Below are 19,931 nucleotides of genomic sequence, written 5' to 3'. Positions count from 1 at the left end.
CCTGAAACATGATGAACTATGCCTGGGTGGGGTGGAGCATTGCTGCTGTGCACAGGGCTGTCGCAAGGGTATTAGGCACCCTAGGCAAACCTTACAGCCTGGAACCCTACCCCCACCTCCCCATACACAATTTTAAATTATGCATTTAACACATATTTTACATGAAAAGTGACATTCTAAGGTAAAATTAATATATATGTTATTGTGATAATTTCATGCACTGCTGTGATGCCAACAAGAAAACTTTGCATCTTGGAATTCATATGGCCTCATACCTATTGTGATATATTTCGGCATGGTCCTCCCATATCAACACAGTACTATCTGCCAACACTCAAAGAATAACAACCATATCTATGAAAAAGAATACCACAAATATTACACCAGAATCTAAAATATCAATACACCTCCTATCAGGAAAACAGAACAGGCCAAGCTACTACAGATCCCTACAGAGAAACCACATGCTAAAAGAATGCTTCATCTCAGTCTTTGCATGCAGAACACAAACTCTCACCAAATACAGAATAAAGCCACATAAAGTATAAATAGAAATGTGCAGACAACAACTGAACTGTAAAACGCATCACACCAGACTCTATACAGTGCAACAATGGAAAAACAAAAATGTCACCATTTCTCATGAAACAATCAATAAAATCAAGATATATAAATCATTAATCATAATAGTAAAATCATACTAATAAAATAATTTAAAAACAGTTGATGAATAGAATATCCAATAATTAAAAACTCATTCAAATTTTGAAAGCTTTACCAAACACCAATAAAATATTTCAAACAGCAGACACATCACATACTACCCAATAATTAAAATGATAGTCAATCAAGAAAAATGAACTTAAAAAGCCACCTTTACTTACCCTCTCCAGCAGTTCTCCTACTCCTTTCCCTTGCAGGCCACACCAGAAGCAGCAGTAGCTGCTGAAGCTGTCCTCACTGTCCTCTTCCTTAGGGACCACAACCAGTCTCTTCTATCTCTCACACACACACACCAGTCACACCCTCAGGACCAGTTTCTCTCTCTCGCACACCAATCATCTCCCCAACCAGTCTCTCTCACTCTCTCACTCTCTCACTCACACACACACACCACTCATTTCCCTGATCAGTCTTTCTCACACATACACACATCACCTCTCTGGCCAGTCTCTCTCAATCACACAATGCTCTCGCTCTCTCTTACTTAAACACAGGCTTTCAATCACACACATGCTCTCTCTATTTCACTTACACACAAGCTCTCAATCACACAAATGTTCTATCTCACTTACAAACAGGCTCAATCACACACATGCTCTCTCACAGCCACAAGCCAGCCAAAAACATGCTCCATCTCTCTCTCGCACACACACACAAGCACCCTCCCTCACTCACATATGCACTATGCACATACAGAAGCACCCTCCCTATCTCACATACATGAAGCACCTTCCCTGTCACTCCCACAGAAGCACCATTCCTTTCTCACATAAACACACACAGAAGCACCATTCCTTTCTCACATACACACAGAAACTCCATTCCTTTCTCACATATACACCACATAGACACACACAGAAGCACCATTCCTTTCTCACATACACATACACACAAAGGCCCCCAGCTGAACAGCTCATCTCCATCAGCAGCTGGCTGCGCCGGTCTTCATTTCGCCGGTGGCGGGTGGCAGCGGCCATCTTCTTTTCTTCAGCCAGGTCTTGGGCAGCGGCTGGCTGCGCCGATCTTGGTTTTTTTGGCCCCGCTGGCCTGCTCTCCGTTGGTGGCTGACTGCGCCGGTCTTCATTTTTCCACCGGCGGCAGCTGTCAGCGGCCATCTTCTTTTCTTCGGCCCCGCCAGCCTGGTCTCTTCATTTCTTCAGCCTGGCGCCCTCAATGACCCGGAGCAGAGGAGGCCACGTGATCAGCTAGTTCACCCACCAGGGGAAGCCCAATCCGCCCCTACTCTCAAATGGCCTTCTATTTCAAACGGCTACTAAAACACTGCGGCGCGAACAAAAAGAATGAAACTAATGATTTGTTGCATTCGTGGGGATTTGCCATGTGTTTCATGGACCCACAAATGCAACAAATAGGGACCTATAAATTGTGGATTGCGCATTCGTTCAAAACGAATGCACATCCCTAGCATTAACCTGTTCAAGTCCTTTCATGACTTTCTCCATCGCAATTATATCTTTTTTGAGATGTGGCGAACAGAATTACACGCAGTATTCAAGGTCACTGTGGTCTCTCCATGGAGCGATACAGAGGCATTATGACATCCACAATTTTATTTGCCATTCCCTTTCTAATAAATCCTAATATTCTGTTTGCTTTTTTGACTGCCACAGCACACTGAGCTGATTTCAATGTGTTATCCACTATGATGCCTAGATCTTTTTCCTGGGTGGTAGCTCCTAATGTGGAACCTAACATTGTGTAATTATAACATGGGTTATTTTTCCCTATATGCATCACCTTGCACTTGTCCACAGTAAATTTCATCTGCCATTTGGCCCAATCTTCCGGTTTCACAAGGTCCTCCTGCAATTTATCACAATCCGTTTAAGATTTAACTACTCTGAATAATTTTGTGTCATCTGCAAATTTGATCACCTCACTCATTGTACTCCTTTCCAGATCATTTATAAATATACTAAAAAGCACCAGTCCAATTTCACTTCCCTGAGGCACTCCACAGTTTACCTTTTTCCACTGAGAAAATTGACCATTTAATCCTACTCTCTGTTTCCTGTCTTTTAACCAGTTTGTAATCCATGAAAGGTCATCACCTCCTATCCTATGACTTTTTAGTTTTCTTAGAAGCCTCTAATGAGAACTTTGTTGAACACCTTCTGAAAATCCAAATATACTACATCTATCGGTTCACCTTTGTCCACATGTTTATTCATCCCACCAAAAAAATGTAGATTTGTGAGGCAAGATTTCCCTTGGGTAAACCCATGCTGGCTGTGTCCCATTAAACCGTGTCTATCTAAATGTCAGGCTCACTGGTCTATAGTTTCCCAGATCACCCCTGGAGCCCTTTATAAATGTCGGGGTTACATTGGCCACCTTCCAATCTTTAGGTACAATGAATGATTTTAATGATAGGTTACAAATTAAGTGAAATACATCTGAAATTTCATTTTTTGGTTCTTTTAGAACCCTGGCGTGTATACCATCTGGTCCAGGTGATTTACTACTCTTCAGTTTGTCAATCTGGCCTACCACATCTTCCAGGTTCACCATGATTTGGTTCAATTCATCTGAATCTTCACCCTTAAACTGTCTCCAGAATGGATATCTCCCCCAAATCCTCTTCAGTAAACATGAAAGCAAATAATTTGTTAGTTTTTTCCACAATGGTCTTATCTTTCCTAAGTGCCCCTTTAAACCCTCGATCATCTAACGGTCCAACTCACTCCCTCGCAGGCTGTTATGAATGAGTGGTGTTTGGGTGGATCCTTGGGTACTGTGGCAGATGACCACGCCCAAGGAGAGGAGCCCCGTGAGGAGCCATAGTACTAGGCTAGACTCAGAACGCACAAACAGGCTAGACTCAGAACGCACAAACACACAATTAGTTCTTTATTGAACAGCTTTGAAGAGTGCCACCAGAGGTGACAGTAGTGAGGCAGTCTGGTAGTTGCAGTCTCAGGGACCTCGACAGAGGGAGCCCTTTTCACCCCGTTGGTAATGGGAGGTTCCGAAGCAGGTTTCCCAGCAAGGAAGTACTGTGGATGAGATAGGCTGAGAGTTAGTGTACTCACTATGTGTTTGCTGTAGATAGGTGATTCCACCAGGTTGTAGAAGTAAGTGCAGGCACCGAGGCAGGGAGAGCAGGCCCTCGAGGAGTGAGTACCTGTTCCCTGTAAGGCACATGAAATAAAGCAGAGGGCCCCCGAGGAGCGGGTACCCAGGTTATCAGTTACCCCGAAGGGCAGAGAGAGAGTTTCCAGCGGCACCACGGAAGTGGCAGAGTAGCGTAGACAGGAACGGAACGTATCCGGAGACAAGTCCTTGCTAACTCACAGCTCGATACAGTAACATTCATTTGAAGATTTCTCGTCTGTAACGAGCTCGCTGCGCACAATTCGGACGCGTAAGGCAAACCAGCGATACAGTCTCCAGTTTCGCGCGTCCGTAGCGCTTCTTAAAACAGACGCGTAACCCTTCCCCACCCGGCATGTAAATGAATGAATTAGCTGTATAATGAAGGAATTAGCTATTCCCCTCCGATACCGTAACGCGCACTCAGGTTATCTCATTAGTAACGCACTGTTTTGCCGCGGCCGTAACGTGTTAGTTTACCGCCTCCCCTTAGTAGGAGTTAGGACTGTGAGTCTAGTAACAAATCCATCGACACCGCTTAAGACACTCAAAAACAATAAAACACAATAAAAAAAAAAAGCGATACAGAGATGATCGAGAAAATGTAATGATGTGGGACACATAAAACCTGTCAGAAAAAAAAATAAAAAAATTTAAATACCTGTCGGAGGGCCGCGTGGGTCCAGGCGGCGGCGGCAGGAGCCGGGTGGTCGCGTGTTAAATCTAGGCCGCGGGCGGGTGGGCGCCTGTTCCAGGCGGCAGCGGCGGCGGGGGGACACGCGTTAGTTCAAGACGGTCGGTGGGCGGCGGGTGGTCGCGTGTTAAATCTAGGCCGGGTCCGCACAGGCGCGCATTCATTCATCCAGGCGGAGGAGCCGGCGGCGAAAGCCGTCGGCTCCGCCTGAATGAATGCGCGCCTGTGCGACCCCTGCGATTCGGCGCTCAAGGCAGTCACAGCATTCAGCCCCCACCGGCAGTGAATGAATGCGCGCCTGTGCGACCCCTGCGATTCGGCGCTCAAGGCAGTCACATGCCGTGACGTCACGGCATGTGACTGCCTTGAGCGCTGAATCGCAGGGGTCGCATTCATTCACTGCCGGTGGGGGCTGCCCCGGCAGCCCCCACCGGAGGTGAATGAATGCTGTGACTGCCTTGAGCGCCGAATCGCAGGGGTCGGACAGGCGCGCATTCATTCAGGCGGAGCCGGCGGCTTTCGCCGCCGGCTCCTCCGCCTGGATGAATAAATGCGCGCCTGTGCGGACCCGGCCTAGATTTAACACTCGACCACCCGCCGCCCACCGACCGTCTCGAACTAACGCGTGTCCCCCCGTCGCCGCTGCCGCCTGGAACAGGCGCCCACCCGCCCGCGGCCTAGATTTAACACGCGACCACCCGGCTCCCGCCGCCGCCGCCTGGACCCACGCGGCCCTCCGACAGGTATTTAAAATTTTTTTTTTTTTTTTGAACACTCAGGTTTTACATATTTTGGTATTTCTTTTTTCACTTCATGGTGCCTGTCATTTCAAATGTCATTTCAAATGTCATTTGAAATGACAGGTACCGTCGCACCCTGGTTACTGTATAGGCGCTGTATTAAGCGCCTATACAGTAAAATGGGTTACGCGGTCATAACCCTTCCCTACCGCTTTAAAGCCGCGGCATGCATTTGCATGCGATTAGAGGAGAGTATCGGGGAGTTAGTGAAGAGAACTGTGCGTGTGGGGAGGAAGGGTGCGCCTGACACTGCCGCACTGTTATTACCGCGGCCTTACAGGATCGACCTGTCAATGAGCTAGCAAAATCGTAGATGTTATATACCCGGATGGTGTGACGTCAGTAAGGGGGAACGCCCCCGAGGTTCGCGCCAAGGATTGCATAAAGATGTGGGTGACGTGCGTGCACCCTAGTACGTACCTGGGAGGAGCATGGTGGGAGGCAGCACCATAGCCATTCCGGGGATGCCAGAAAGGTCGGCTTGTAGATGCGGCAGTAGCCATCTTTCTTAGGTAAGCGGGAGGAGCCGTGAATAAGTTGAGGTAAACGAGGCAAAGCCATCTAGCACTGACGGACGCAACACAGGCTCAATGTGATCTACTTGGAATTCAGAAAACCTTTGATTCAGTCCCGCATAAATAAATAAATGAATAAATATAAATAAATGTAAATAAATGTACATAAATAAATGTAAATAAAATGAATAGCTTGGGAGTGAGCGCCAAGGTGGTGGCCTGCATTACAAACTGGTTGATGGATAGAGGACAACCTGTAATGATAAATGGGACCTCTCTCTGAAGAGAGAGCCATGTTAAGCAGAGTGCCACAGGGATTGGTGTTGGGACCAGTTCTGATCAATATCTTTGTGAGCAACAACACTGCAGAAGGGATAGAAGGTAAGGTATGTCTGTTTTTGGATGATACTAAGATATGCAACAGAGTGGACATGCCTGAAGGAATAGAGAGAATGAAAAGATTCAGACAACAGAAGGCTCCAGTTTCCATAGTCTGGGATACTGATACAAAGACATAAGAGAAAAATCACAGGACTCAAGGACTGCTTCTATGGCCAAATCCTAAAGGAATCAAAGCATGCATGGGGTAGCTTGCTGGTGTAGTGATTACCAGCCTTAAGCAACAAGCCTTCATACTTTTGGTGCAACTCCAATGTTGCTCTCTGCTTCAATGGCAGGGGAAAGGGTTTTGGATTCAGACAGCAATCGAGGGACCCGACTTTTACAGTCTGGGGAACTGATAAACATGGGGGTAGCTTGCACAGAGCAGCAATTACAACTCTTAACAGAAGGCATGGGATTACTACTCTTAACCAATAAGCCTTGATGCCAGTTTTTTATTCAACTGCAACATTGCTCTATGCATCAAAGAAGGGGGGGTTTGAGGGTGGAGTGAAGAGGAATTGGATTCAGAGACAACCAACACAAGCCATGACTTTTTTACAGCCTGGGGTACTGATGCGCAGACATTATGGAAAAAACACAAGACTGCTTCTACAGCCAAGTCCATAAGCAAAGCACATCAAGCAGCACTGACTGATGCATGGGGGTAACCTGCACGGAAGATACTAGCATGGGAGGCTTGCTGGGCAGACTGGATGAACTATTGGTCCTTTTCTGCTGTCGTTTCTATGTATGTTTCTTCAGTGGCAGGAATTGAACTGTCCCAAAAGCACTCCAGCTAGGGAGAAGTCCCCATTAGTCTTCAGGACAGCCCAGCCGCCATGGGTCAAGCAACAGAGAAACTCTTCAGTGTATATTCTTCCCCTGCCCTTTCATCAAATGTCTGCTGGGGAAAAGGGGGGCCCTCCCCTATTGCTGGTAGAGTAGCCCTTCTGCTGGGACACTCCTGGTCACAGGCTGGCAGCCTCACTTAAAGTTTTGAGCCTATTACCTTGGTCAGCTTTTGCAGTAAATAAATAAATAACGAAAGGTTCCGTTCTACATGGGCTGTTTGTGTTTAACATAACAACCTCTGCGGGCTCTTGGGACTGGAGCATAACTCACCCCATCTCCCAACGTTTGTTCTTTATACAACAGCCATCCTTTCCCTTTCTTGCAGAGGAAGGACAAACAAATAAAAAAAAAACCCTGCTTGCAGACAACCTCAAGCGACAGATCACCTCCCTCACTCTCTAACAGACCTATTCAATAAAGTCTGCGGGCGAGCCGGCACTCCGAGGCGAGCACCCGCTCTCCCGATGCGCACCCAGGCACCTCTCCTGGGAGTGTGATTATTTATTTATTTACTTAGTAGTTATTTTTTTATTTATTTGTTGAGTTTTATATACCATCATTCAGTAAAGCCATCATAACGGTTTACAAAATTTTAATTGTAACTCTCTTAACAATTGTGGAAAAAGTATAACAATGTGCATATTAAACAGAGGTTAAACATTTCAAGTCCAGAAAGTATCATTATGTGGGAGGAGGAGGGATTGTTTGCTCTGGTTGGAGAGAAGTTATTTTGAGGTTTTTGGATGAAAGTTCGATTTGGAGTTAGGATGTTCCGAAGTATGAAAGTTAGTGTAGAATTTGCGAAACAGCAATGTTTTTAGGTCTTTTTTGAACGTTTTGAGGTTGGGTTGGGTTCTCAGATCTTTAGGTAGGGAGTTCCAAAATTTAGGGGAGGCAATGGAAAAGGCTCTTTCTCTTGTTGTTGTTAGATGCACATCCCTGATGGGGGGGGATGTTTAAGCATCCTGAGTTGTTTGAACGCAGGTTTCTTTGAGGATTCTGGGGGGTTATGTTTAAGCCATTTAGTCCTTGATGATCATTGTTTAGAATTTTATGAATGATGGTCATTGATTTGTGTTTGATGTGTGCTTTAATTGGGAGCCAGTGAAGTGAGATCAATATGGGCGTTATGTGTTCATTTCTTTTGTTCCTGTCAGAACTCTGGCTGCTGAGTTCTGCAGAATCTGGAGCGGTTTGAGGTTTGAATAAGGTATTCCAATTAGTAAGGAGTTGCAGTAGTCGAAGGTGGAGAAAATGAGTAGTTGTAAGACCATTCTGAAATCATAAGGGTTAAGAAATGGTTTTAAGTGTCTTAGCATTAGAAGTCTGTGATATCCTTCTTTAGTTTTATTTGATATGTGGTTCTTAAATGAAAGTTCTTTATCGATAAATTAGGGCCCGCGCTAATAAGGAGGCGCTAGGGATACTAGCACATCCCTAGTGCCTCCTTATTGGCGGAAGCTGCGGCTGTCAGCAGGTCTGACAGCCGATGCTTAATTTTACCAGCATTGGTTGCCAAACCCGCTGACAGCCATTGGTTCGTAAAATGGACACCGGCAAAGTTGAGCATCCATTTTCCAACCTGTGGACCGTGGGCAGATTTTTTATTTTTAAAATAAGTTTTTTGTTTTTTTAATTTTTGGGGACTCCCTGATGGTCTAGCGGGGATCCGGGGAGCAAACTTAAAAAATGGTGATCTTAAAAAATGGCGTGGGCCATCTATTGCTCCTACCATGTGAGAGGGGCCGGTCAATGGCACCGATAGCCCTTGTTACATGGTAAGGGCAAAGGGCCATCGGCGCCATTTCGATTAGTGGCAGCCGAGGGCTCAAGAGGGGGAGATCGCTCCCGGGACCCTCACTGGACCACCAGGGACTTTAGGCAATTTTTGGGGGGTCGGGAGAGTGGGGGATTGTAATTAATTAAATCTGAAGGGTTGGGGTGGGTTTGGAGTTTTTTTTATGTGCCCTTTCTCCCCCCCCCCCCTCAAAAAAAAAATGATAAGAAAACCACATGAAATTTCTTGGGTTTTCCTATCGTCTCGGGGACCCCCTGAACCGCGATGAAATAGGAAATATCGTCTATATTTCCTATTTCATCGCAAACGAATGCACATCCCTACTGAAGGGATGCAAATTGCCTTGGAGGGCCAGGATTGGAATTGATGTCCCCAGCTGAGAGTAGGAGGAAGAGCAGGAGTAAATGTAGAAAAGAAGTAGATGTGGCCAATGTAACCCCAATATTTAAAAAGGGCTCTAGGGGCGAACCAGGAAATTATAGACCAGTGAGCCTGAATTCAGTGCCAGGAAAAATAGTGGAAACTATTCTAAAGGAAAGTGACAAGTGAGGAAGTCAAATTTGCAGATGAGACAAAATTATTCACAGTAGTTAAATCACAAGCGGATTGGGATAAATTGCAGGAGGACCTTGTGACCCTTTTTTATCGCGGGTGCTATTCTTGCAAAATTTATATTAAAATGATAAATCTAGGTCTAAAATAGTTACTAAATACAATGGACAAAACTAAAGAAGCCCCCAGAGGCCTGATGCAAAAAATAATCAAAGTGTTTGACCATGGGATATGCTGCCCCTTTAAAGGTTAACTTAAGTTTTCAACTAAATATCGAAACTGAAATCCACACTCTAAGGTGGAGGCCTGGGTTTATAAATGCTAAGAACACACCATCTGCTTTTTCCACATGGGGGAGCAACATCCAGACTCTGCTTCACTGCTTTCTGTACCTTTCCAGAATTTGGGTTCAGTCCTAGTAAGTAAACTGAAAGTCCTTACATAAGGCTGGAAATGTTGTGCTTCTCAACCCAGTTGTCAGGGCTTACCTAGGCAATCAGGTTTTCAGGATATCCAGAATGAATATGCATGAACTGCCTCTACTGTATGCAAATCTATCTCATGCATACTCAATGTGGATATCCTGAAAGCCTGATTGGCTATGGGTAGGCAACAATAAACGTTTTGGTTCAGTTTCCTCCCTTTTTTATTTAGAGCGTACTATTTTGATTGGGACGGGCATGCGTACATGCATTCAAGACTGGCATGCGTAACCATAACATTTTGCACAGGCAACGGAAAGAGAGAGGGGGTTCTTTGAATTGGGGTGGGTTATCAGGAGGTGGAAGTAGATTTGTACTGCCGTGTATAAATCAACTCCTCTTGTTAGACTTTCCATCGCTTGTAAAGACTACACTGATGTCAATTTTACTATGACTGCCTCTGAATGTGTCTGTAACACCACCCACCCCTATTCAAAGGGTTATGGGTGCCCGCACATCCCTTTTAAAATTTACCCACTAAATGAAAAGGAAAAAGTTGTGAATTTATTTTTGTTTCAGTTTAGAATTGATATGAAATGTCATCGACACTGCCTATTAAGTTAAAATGAGAAAACATTCCTAATAACGAGGAACCTTTATTTCAGTTTTTATATTTTTTCTTGCGAATTTCAATGTTTGAATAAAAAAGAAATCTGTGGAAAAATGATTTTTCTCTGATGTTTATATCAAAATCATATTTCCACTGACTTTTTTTCTTATAACATTTTATTTCCTGGCAAAATGAAAATAAAAAATGAAAATGAAAAGAAGGTCCCTGGGTATAGCACAGAGCTAGGAGTTGGTCATCAATCAGTTATAAATCCAACCACACTTTGGAAAGAGTTAAATGAAGTCCATTACTTAGATTTTATAGTAGAGGCTTTGAATGTAAAAACCATTGTTTTACATTTTTGCAATTGTTATTTTAATTTTTGCTATAATGGTTCTATGTTTTTATTATGTATGTACTCTTTGTAAACTACCAGGAACATTGCATTAAGCAGGTTAGAAATTCTTTTAAAATTAAAATTTAAATCAAAAGTTAAACATATACACACACATATTTCTTTCAGAACATAACTGTTGGTTAGTGCTGTTTTGGAGTACAGCTCCAGCGGGGCAGGAATAACTCTGGATTGTTCCTGCCCTGTTGACATTTCCTATGTCATTAAAAAAGTGCATCCTTAGTGAAGGTTTGTGTTATGGTTATTGATGTTTGGGTGGATCCTTGGACACTGTGGCAGCTGACCACGCCCACGGGGGGGCAGTCCCGTGAGGGACCATAGTGTCAGGCCAGACTCTGGACACACAAACACAGATTTGAATCTTTCATAAAACAGTTTTGGAAGCCACCAGAGGTGGCAGTAGTGAGTAGTGGATATTGAGCCCGGCTGGGCGAGTATCCCACAGAACGCTGGAACAGCGGATCCTCTGGTAGGCTGTGCTGTAGTGGAAAGAGACTGAGAGTTAAGGGTACACAGTGAGAAACATACAGAGTCCCAGGTAGAATTAGGAGAAGCTCCGAGACAGGGAGAGCAGGCCCTCGAGGAGCGAGTACCTGATCCCTTAGAACAGAGAGACTCAGTTGTATTGTACTCACGTAGCAGTAACAGAGATTTCACTAGACGAGAGGTCTGGCACTGGAACAGAGGGCAGGCCCTCGAGGAGCGAGTACCTGATCCCTTAGAACAGAGAGACTCAGTTGTATTGCACTCACGTAGCAGTAACAGAGATTTCACTAGACGAGAGGTCTGGCACTGGAACAGAGGGCAGGCCCTCGAGGAGCGAGTACCTGATCCCTTAGAGCAGAGAGACTCAGTTGTATTGTACTCACGTAGCAGTGACAGAGATTCCACTAGAGAGAGGTCTGGTACTGGAACAGAGGGCAGGCCCTCGAGGAGCGAGTACCTGATCCCTTAGAACAGAGAGACTCAGTTGTATTGTACTCACGTAGCAGTAACAGAGATTCCACTAGAGAGAGGTCTGGTACTGGAACAGAGGGCAGGCCCTCGAGGAGCGAGTACCTGATCCCTTAGAGCAGAGAGACTCAGTTGTATTGTACTCACGTAGCAGTGACAGAGATTCCACTAGACGAGAGTCTGGCACTGTAACAGAGGGCAGGCCCTCGAGGAGCGAGTACCTGATCCCTTAGAGCAGAGAGACTCAGTTGTATTGTACTCACGTAGCAGTAACAGAGATTCCACTAGAGAGAGGTCTGGTACTGGAACAGAGGGCAGGCCCTCGAGGAGCGAGTACCTGATCCCTTAGAACAGAGAGACTCAGTTGTATTGTACTCATGTAGCAGTAACAGAGATTTCACTAGACGAGAGGTCTGGCACTGGAACAGAGGGCAGGCCCTCGAGGAGCGAGTACCTGATCCCTTAGAACAGAGAGACTCAGTTGTATTGCACTCACGTAGCAGTAACAGAGATTTCACTAGACGAGAGGTCTGGCACTGGAACAGAGGGCAGGCCCTCGAGGAGCGAGTACCTGATCCCTTAGAGCAGAGAGACTCAGTTGTATTGTACTCACGTAGCAGTAACAGAGATTCCACTAGAGAGAGGTCTGGTACTGGAACAGAGGGCAGGCCCTCGAGGAGCGAGTACCTGATCCCTTAGAGCAGAGAGACTCAGTTGTATTGTACTCACGTAGCAGTAACAGAGATTCCACTAGAGAGAGGTCTGGTACTGGAACAGAGGGCAGGCCCTCGAGGAGCGAGTACCCTGATCCCTTAGAGCAGAGAGACTCAGTTGTATTGTACTCACGTAGCAGTAACAGAGATTCCACTAGAGAGAGGTCTGGTACTGGAACAGAGGGCAGGCCCTCGAGGAGCGAGTACCTGATCCCTTAGAGCAGAGAGACTCAGTTGTATTGTACTCACGTAGCAGTGACAGAGATTCCACTAGAGAGAGGTCTGGTACTGGAACAGAGGGCAGGCCCTCGAGGAGCGAGTACCTGATCCCTTAGAGCAGAGAGACTCAGTTGTATTGTACTCACGTAGCAGTGACAGAGATTCCACTAGACGAGAGTCTGGCACTGGAACAGAGGGCAGGCCCTCGAGGAGCGAGTACCTGATCCCTTAGAGCAGATAGACTCAGTTGTATTGTACTCACGTAGCAGTGACAGAGATTCCACTAGACGAGAGTCTGGCACTGTAACAGAGGGCAGGCCCTCGAGGAGCGAGTACCTGATCCCTTAGAGCAGAGAGACTCAGTTGTATTGTACTCACGTAGCAGTAACAGAGATTCCACTAGACGAGAGTCTGGCACTGTAACAGAGGGCAGGCCCTCGAGGAGCGAGTACCTGATCCCTTAGAGCAGAGAGACTCAGTTGTATTGTACTCACGTAGCAGTGACAGAGATTCCACTAGACGAGAGTCTGGCACTGGAACAGAGGGCAGGCCCTCGAGGAGCGAGTACCTGATCCCTTAGAGCAGATAGACTCAGTTGTATTGTACTCACGTAGCAGTGACAGAGATTCCACTAGACGAGAGTCTGGTACTGGAACAGAGGGCAGGCCCTCGAGGAGCGAGTACCTGATCCCTTAGAGCAGAGAGACTCAGTTGTATTGTACTCACGTAGCAGTGACAGAGATTCCACTAGAGAGAGGTCTGGTACTGGAACAGAGGGCAGGCCCTCGAGGAGCGAGTACCTGATCCATTAGAACAGAGAGACTCAGTTGTATTGTACTCACGTAGCAGTGACAGAGATTCCACTAGAGAGAGGTCTGGCACTGGAACAGAGGGCAGGCCCTCGAGGAGCGAGTACCTGATCCCTTAGAGCAGGGAGACTCAGTTGTATTGTACTCACGTAGCAGTGACAGAGATTCCACTAGACGAGAGTCTGGCACTGTAACAGAGGGCAGGCCCTCGAGGAGCGAGTACCTGATCCCTTAGAGCAGAGAGACTCAGTTGTATTGTACTCACGTAGCAGTAACAGAGATTCCACTAGAGAGAGGTCTGGTACTGGAACAGAGGGCAGGCCCTCGAGGAGCGAGTACCTGATCCCTTAGAGTAGAGAGACTCAGTTGTATTGTACTCACGTAGCAGTGACAGAGATTCCACTAGACGAGAGTCTGGCACTGGAACAGAGAGCAGGCCCTCGAGGAGCGAGTACCTGATCCCTTAGAGCAGGGAGACTCAGTTGTATTGTACTCACGTAGCAGTAACAGAGATTCCACTAGAGAGAGGTCTGGTACTGGAACAGAGGGCAGGCCCTCGAGGAGCGAGTACCTGATCCCTTAGAGCAGAGAGACTCAGTTGTATTGTACTCACGTAGCAGTGACAGAGATTCCACTAGAGAGAGGTCTGGTACTGGAACAGAGGGCAGGCCCTCGAGGAGCGAGTACCTGATCCATTAGAACAGAGAGACTCAGTTGTATTGTACTCACGTAGCAGTGACAGAGATTCCACTAGACGAGAGTCTGGCACTGTAACAGAGGGCAGGCCCTCGAGGAGCGAGTACCTGATCCCTTAGAGCAGGGAGACTCAGTTGTATTGTACTCACGTAGCAGTGACAGAGATTCCACTAGACGAGAGTCTGGCACTGGAACAGAGGGCAGGCCCTCGAGGAGCGAGTACCTGATCCCTTAGAGCAGGGAGACTCAGTTGTATTGTACTCACGTAGCAGTGACAGAGATTCCACTAGACGAGAGTCTGGCACTGGAACAGAGGGCAGGCCCTCGAGGAGCGAGTACCTGATCCCTTAGAGCAGAGAGACTCAGTTGTATTGTACTCACGTAGCAGTGACAGAGATTCCACTAGAGAGAGGTCTGGTACTGGAACAGAGGGCAGGCCCTCGAGGAGCGAGTACCTGATCCATTAGAACAGAGAGACTCAGTTGTATTGTACTCACGTAGCAGTGACAGAGATTCCACTAGACGAGAGTCTGGCACTGTAACAGAGGGCAGGCCCTCGAGGAGCGAGTACCTGATCCCTTAGAGCAGGGAGACTCAGTTGTATTGTACTCACGTAGCAGTGACAGAGATTCCACTAGACGAGAGTCTGGCACTGGAACAGAGGGCAGGCCCTCGAGGAGCGAGTACCTGATCCCTTAGAGCAGAGAGACTCAGTTGTATTGTACTCACGTAGCAGTGACAGAGATTCCACTAGACGAGAGTCTGGCACTGGAACAGAGGGCAGGCCCTCGAGGAGCGAGTACCTGATCCCTTAGAACAGAGAGACTCAGTTGTATTGTACTCATGTAGCAGTGACAGAGATTTCACTAGACGAGAGGTCTGGCACTGGAACAGAGGGCAGGCCCTCGAGGAGCGAGTACCTGATCCCTTAGAGCAGGGAGACTCAGTTGTATTGTACTCACGTAGCAGTGACAGAGATTCCACTAGACGAGAGTCTGGCACTGTAACAGAGGGCAGGCCCTCGAGGAGCGAGTACCTGATCCCTTAGAACAGAGAGACTCAGTTGTATTGTACTCATGTAGCAGTGACAGAGATTTCACTAGACGAGAGTCTGGCACTGGAACAGAGGGCAGGCCCTCGAGGAGCGAGTACCTGATCCCTTGGAGCAGAGAGACTCAGTTGTATTGTACTCACGTAGCAGTGACAGAGATTCCACTAGACGAGAGTCTGGCACTGGAACAGAGGGCAGGCCCTTGAGGAGCGAGTACCTGGTTCCAGGGAAGCAGTACGGTGGAATAGATGGTAGTTGTACTCACAGATGGAAACTGTTAGTGAAGTCTTCCAAGTAGAAAGGTTTGAAGATGCAGACAGCGACTAAGGGAACATGGGTCCTCGAGGAGTGAGTACCGGTTTCCTGATAGCACATGAAAGAAGCAGAAGAGACCCCCAAGGATTGGATATCCCGAAGGGTGTAAGAGTTCCAGATAGCGCTGGAGTGGCAGAGCAGCTTCGGTACGGAGAGCGAATCCCATCCGTAGAGATACTGTTGCTAATTTGATGAGCTAGCAAATACTGTAGGCTTAAATATCCGGGCAGCGTGACGTCATATCAGGGGGACGCCCCTGAGGTTCATGCCTCAGAATATCCACAATGAATATGCAAGGGATATATTTGCATGTATTACCTCCATTATATGTAAATATCTCATGCATATTCATTGTGGATATCCTGTAGAGCAGTCAGGCTAGGAGGTAGACCAGAACAGGCTTGAGAAACACTGATGCCTATGGTGAGCATGCACTCTATCACTTGGGCAGCCTACAGAGGCCAAATTCCCTGGCTCTGGCTTAAGTTTTACTGCATAGCCCCATAATCAATGGTAAACTGACAAGCACAAAATGATGCCAATTCCTCCTCATCAGTTCTTTCTTTTGTGTATGTGTATGGTATGATTGCCAAGAGAGGAAAGTCAGCCTGTCTCGTATTCCTTGTGTCTATCAGAGCTGTCATTCCTTCCTGGCAGCTCATGGCATGAATATTAAATAGTAAATTAAAACCAGACTGCACCATAGAGTTTTCTAATATTTTACAATGCTCTTTTAATGAAGAATGTATTAATGAAATACAGGTTGTGGTTTATTCAGCTGTTTTATGCATTGAAGAAAGGTTATTTTTATTGAGTTTTATTCTTAGCATTTACTTCTTATACACTCTTTTTGCACTTGTCTGAGAGAGGTACTTTCCTTATCCACCACTGTAAAATGTTATGAAATTACTGTATGTTATGAATTTAAGAAACCACTAATGTTCCTTCTGGATCTTATTCTTCAAATAGAGACAAATTCAAATCATTTTACAACCTGGGAAAGACTGAATCAGATAATTGTACTGGCAATTCATTGTTTTCTAGTGAATAAACAGCGGCTTATAATCTGTGAGGAAAGCCCCTCCAAGGATAAATTCTGAAAGGATTAGTTGGGATTTACCTAGATTAAAGCAGGCTAGACTGGCTGATCTACCTAAATGGATTTTCAGCAGAATAAAAGTATGTTTCTACTTTTAGCCATAGTGAAGAGGTGTTCCCAGGGTTGTGGTGGAAAACTTGGCGTGCACATTAAAGTTTTACTAATGTATCTGTGTATCTACCGCATGGAATTTGCATGATTTGAGATGACGTAAAATATGCAAATATTTTATATAAGAACTTGCCATACGGGGTCAGACCAAGGGTCCATCAAGCCCAGCATCCTGTTTCCAACATTGGCTAATCCAGGCCATAAGAACCTGGCTTAACAACCCATCTTCAGACATAAACTGGATATTTTGTGCTTGTGTATCATTATCAGATTGGTTTCTACAGGCTAAAAAATACGTGTGCTTCTGTTTGGTGACTTATGGGAAATGCACCCTTAAGGGTGCAATTTTCAAAGGAGTTCCATAAGTAAACAAGTGTTTACCCACGGTAAAGATCCCTTTGAAAATTGCTGTCCCCCCTAATATATGGAGATAAGGGACAGTGCTAGAGGTGAGGTTAGTGAGGGCCCATGGAAATATGTGCAGCAAACATAAAAGAGTAAACCCTACCCTCCCCCACAACAAACTGTTCCAGATTCCTGCTGTTCTAGCCACTAGGGGTGTGCATTCGGATTGACCGCATTAGTAAAACGCAACTCATATTTTTTTTTTACTTAAAAAATTGATTCGACATAAACGATCGGATTTCCCACATATCGAACATAGATATGTTCGATATGTGGGAAATCGCGATTGTTGAGCCAAAATAAAAATTTAAACCCCCTCACCCTCCTTAATCCCCCCCCCCAGACTTACCACAACTCCCTGGTGATCGAGCGAGGAGTGAGGACGCCATTTCTGCAATCCTTGGCGAGAAGCATGTGACGTCGGCGGCACGTCGAGTGACGCCGGCGTCACGTGATTCCCGGCGAGTTCGCGCCGGACGGCTCGTTCGGCCCAAAAAGAACTTTTGGCCAGCTTGGGGGGGTCAGGAGGCCCCCCCAAGCTGGCCAAAAGTTCTTTTTGGGCCGAACGAGCCGTCCGGCGCAAACTCGCCGGGAATCACGTGACGCCGCGTCACTCGACGTGCCACCGACGTCACATGCTTCTCGCCAAGGATTGCAGAAATGACGTCCTCACTCCTCGCTCGATCACCAGGGAGTTGTGGTAAGTCTGGGGGGGGGATTAAGAAGGGTGAGGGGGTTTAAATTTTTTTTTTTGCACATATGTACATATACCCAACTCATTGGATTTTTTTTATGTCCATATTGGCCGCAAGTGGGACCCCCTTTCGGACATAAAAAATATGAACATAAAATTTTGCTCTGCACATCCCTACTAGCCACTATCAACGTGATGATGAAAGGTGAGAGTTTTCTCTAATTTTACCCCTAAATAGTTTGGGGTACTGGAAAATGGCTGCCTTAATATCTTCTTCTACAGACTGCTGAAATACTCTGAAGAATTGCTGGTATCCATACCATTGGCATATACACATTTCACGCTCAAGGGTTGTGAATTACCTTCTACAGACTGCTGAAATACTCTGAAGAATTGCTGGCATCCATACCATTGGCATATACACGTTTCACGCTCAAGGGTTGTGAATTACCTTCTACAGACTGCTGAAATACTCTGAAAAATTGCTGGCATCCATACCATTGGCATATACACGTTTCACGCTCAAGGGTTGTGAATTACCTTCTACAGACTGCTGAAATACTCTGAAAAATTGCTGGCATCCATACCATTGGCATATACACGTTTCACGCTCAAGGGTTGTGAATTACCTTCTACAGACTGCTGAAATACTCTGAAGAATTGCTGGCATCCATACCATTGGCATGTACACGTTTCACGCTCAAGGGTTGTGAATTACCTTCTACAGACTGCTGAAATACTCTGAAGAATTGCTGGCATCCATACCATTGGCATATACACGTTTCACGCTCAAGGGTTGTGAATTACCTTCTACAGACTGCTGAAATACTCTGAAGAATTGCTGGCATCCATACCATTGGCATATACACGTTTCACGCTCAAGGGTGAATTACCTTTTACAGACTGCTGAAATACTCTGAAGAATTGCTTGTATCCATACCATTGGCATATACACGTTTCACACTCAAGGGTTGTGAATTACCTTTTATAGACTGCTGAAATACTCTGAAGAATTGCTGGTATCCATACCATTGGCATATACACGTTTCACACTCAAGGGTTGTGAATTACCTTCTACAGACTGCTGAAATACTCTGAAGAATTTATGGTATCCATACCATTGGCATATACACGTTTCATACTCAAGGGTTGTGAATTACCTTCTACAGACTGCTGAAATACTCTGAAGAATTGATGGTATCCATACCATTGGCATATACACGTTTCACACTCAAGGCTTGTGAATTACCAACAGTTTAAAGGTTGAAAAACTACAGGAACTGACACTGATCTTGCAAGACACTCATTTATAAGGGTCTTGGTCTGGCTGGTCTATTCATTAATTAAAACACAGAAGCAGTGATTAGTGCTGATCTCTTAAATTATTCATATAATATGGCAATTGTGGAGCCAATTATGCAATTTTAGGAAAATCTCATGGGTACCAGATACTTTTGTCAAGTGAGGAAGGGTCAATAAACACATCACAACACTTTTGATTGGTCTCAAGGACTACTATGCTATAATCTATTTCAGCCCGGATTTGCTAATCTGCCTTTTGAAACCAGCATGCTTGCTAGGAAGTACCTACTCAGTCTGTGACTCTGTCTAACATTAATCACCCTAATAATTTAAAAGCAACAAGCAAGAAATGGGATGAAAGCAGTTTGGATCATTATTTGGTTTATGGGATATCAAAATAGTAACAACATTAGCCCTCTTCCTTGACCAAGGTATAACAGTAGGAAATAAAAGCCCTCAGCCAGTCTAGGATTACAAAACTAGCACGAGTGAGGTGCTCGGAGTGTGTATTGTCAGACCTGGTGCCTTTCCAGGCTCTGTGTATCCAATGCTATTTTAAATTCAAATGAAGAAAATGCTGGGGGCAAGCCAGAGTCAGCAGATGATGAATGCCTTGTCTTCTTAATCTTGGCATTAACCACGTGTAAGTTGATTTTATCCATTTAGATGAGTGTATGAATGATG

General features: G+C 45.7%; 1 protein-coding gene across 2 annotated transcripts in view; it reads left to right on the top strand.

The window, feature by feature from the left end:
* SEMA3C (semaphorin 3C) overlaps positions 1–19,931 on the top strand; it is a 276,094-nt gene that overhangs the window by 7,928 nt on the left and 248,235 nt on the right. The window lies entirely within an intron of this gene.

This window comes from Rhinatrema bivittatum, chromosome 9 (assembly GCF_901001135.1).
Source record: "Rhinatrema bivittatum chromosome 9, aRhiBiv1.1, whole genome shotgun sequence".
Classification (NCBI taxonomy): domain Eukaryota; kingdom Metazoa; phylum Chordata; class Amphibia; order Gymnophiona; family Rhinatrematidae; genus Rhinatrema; species Rhinatrema bivittatum.
This window is presented reverse-complemented; position numbering and strand designations above follow the sequence as displayed.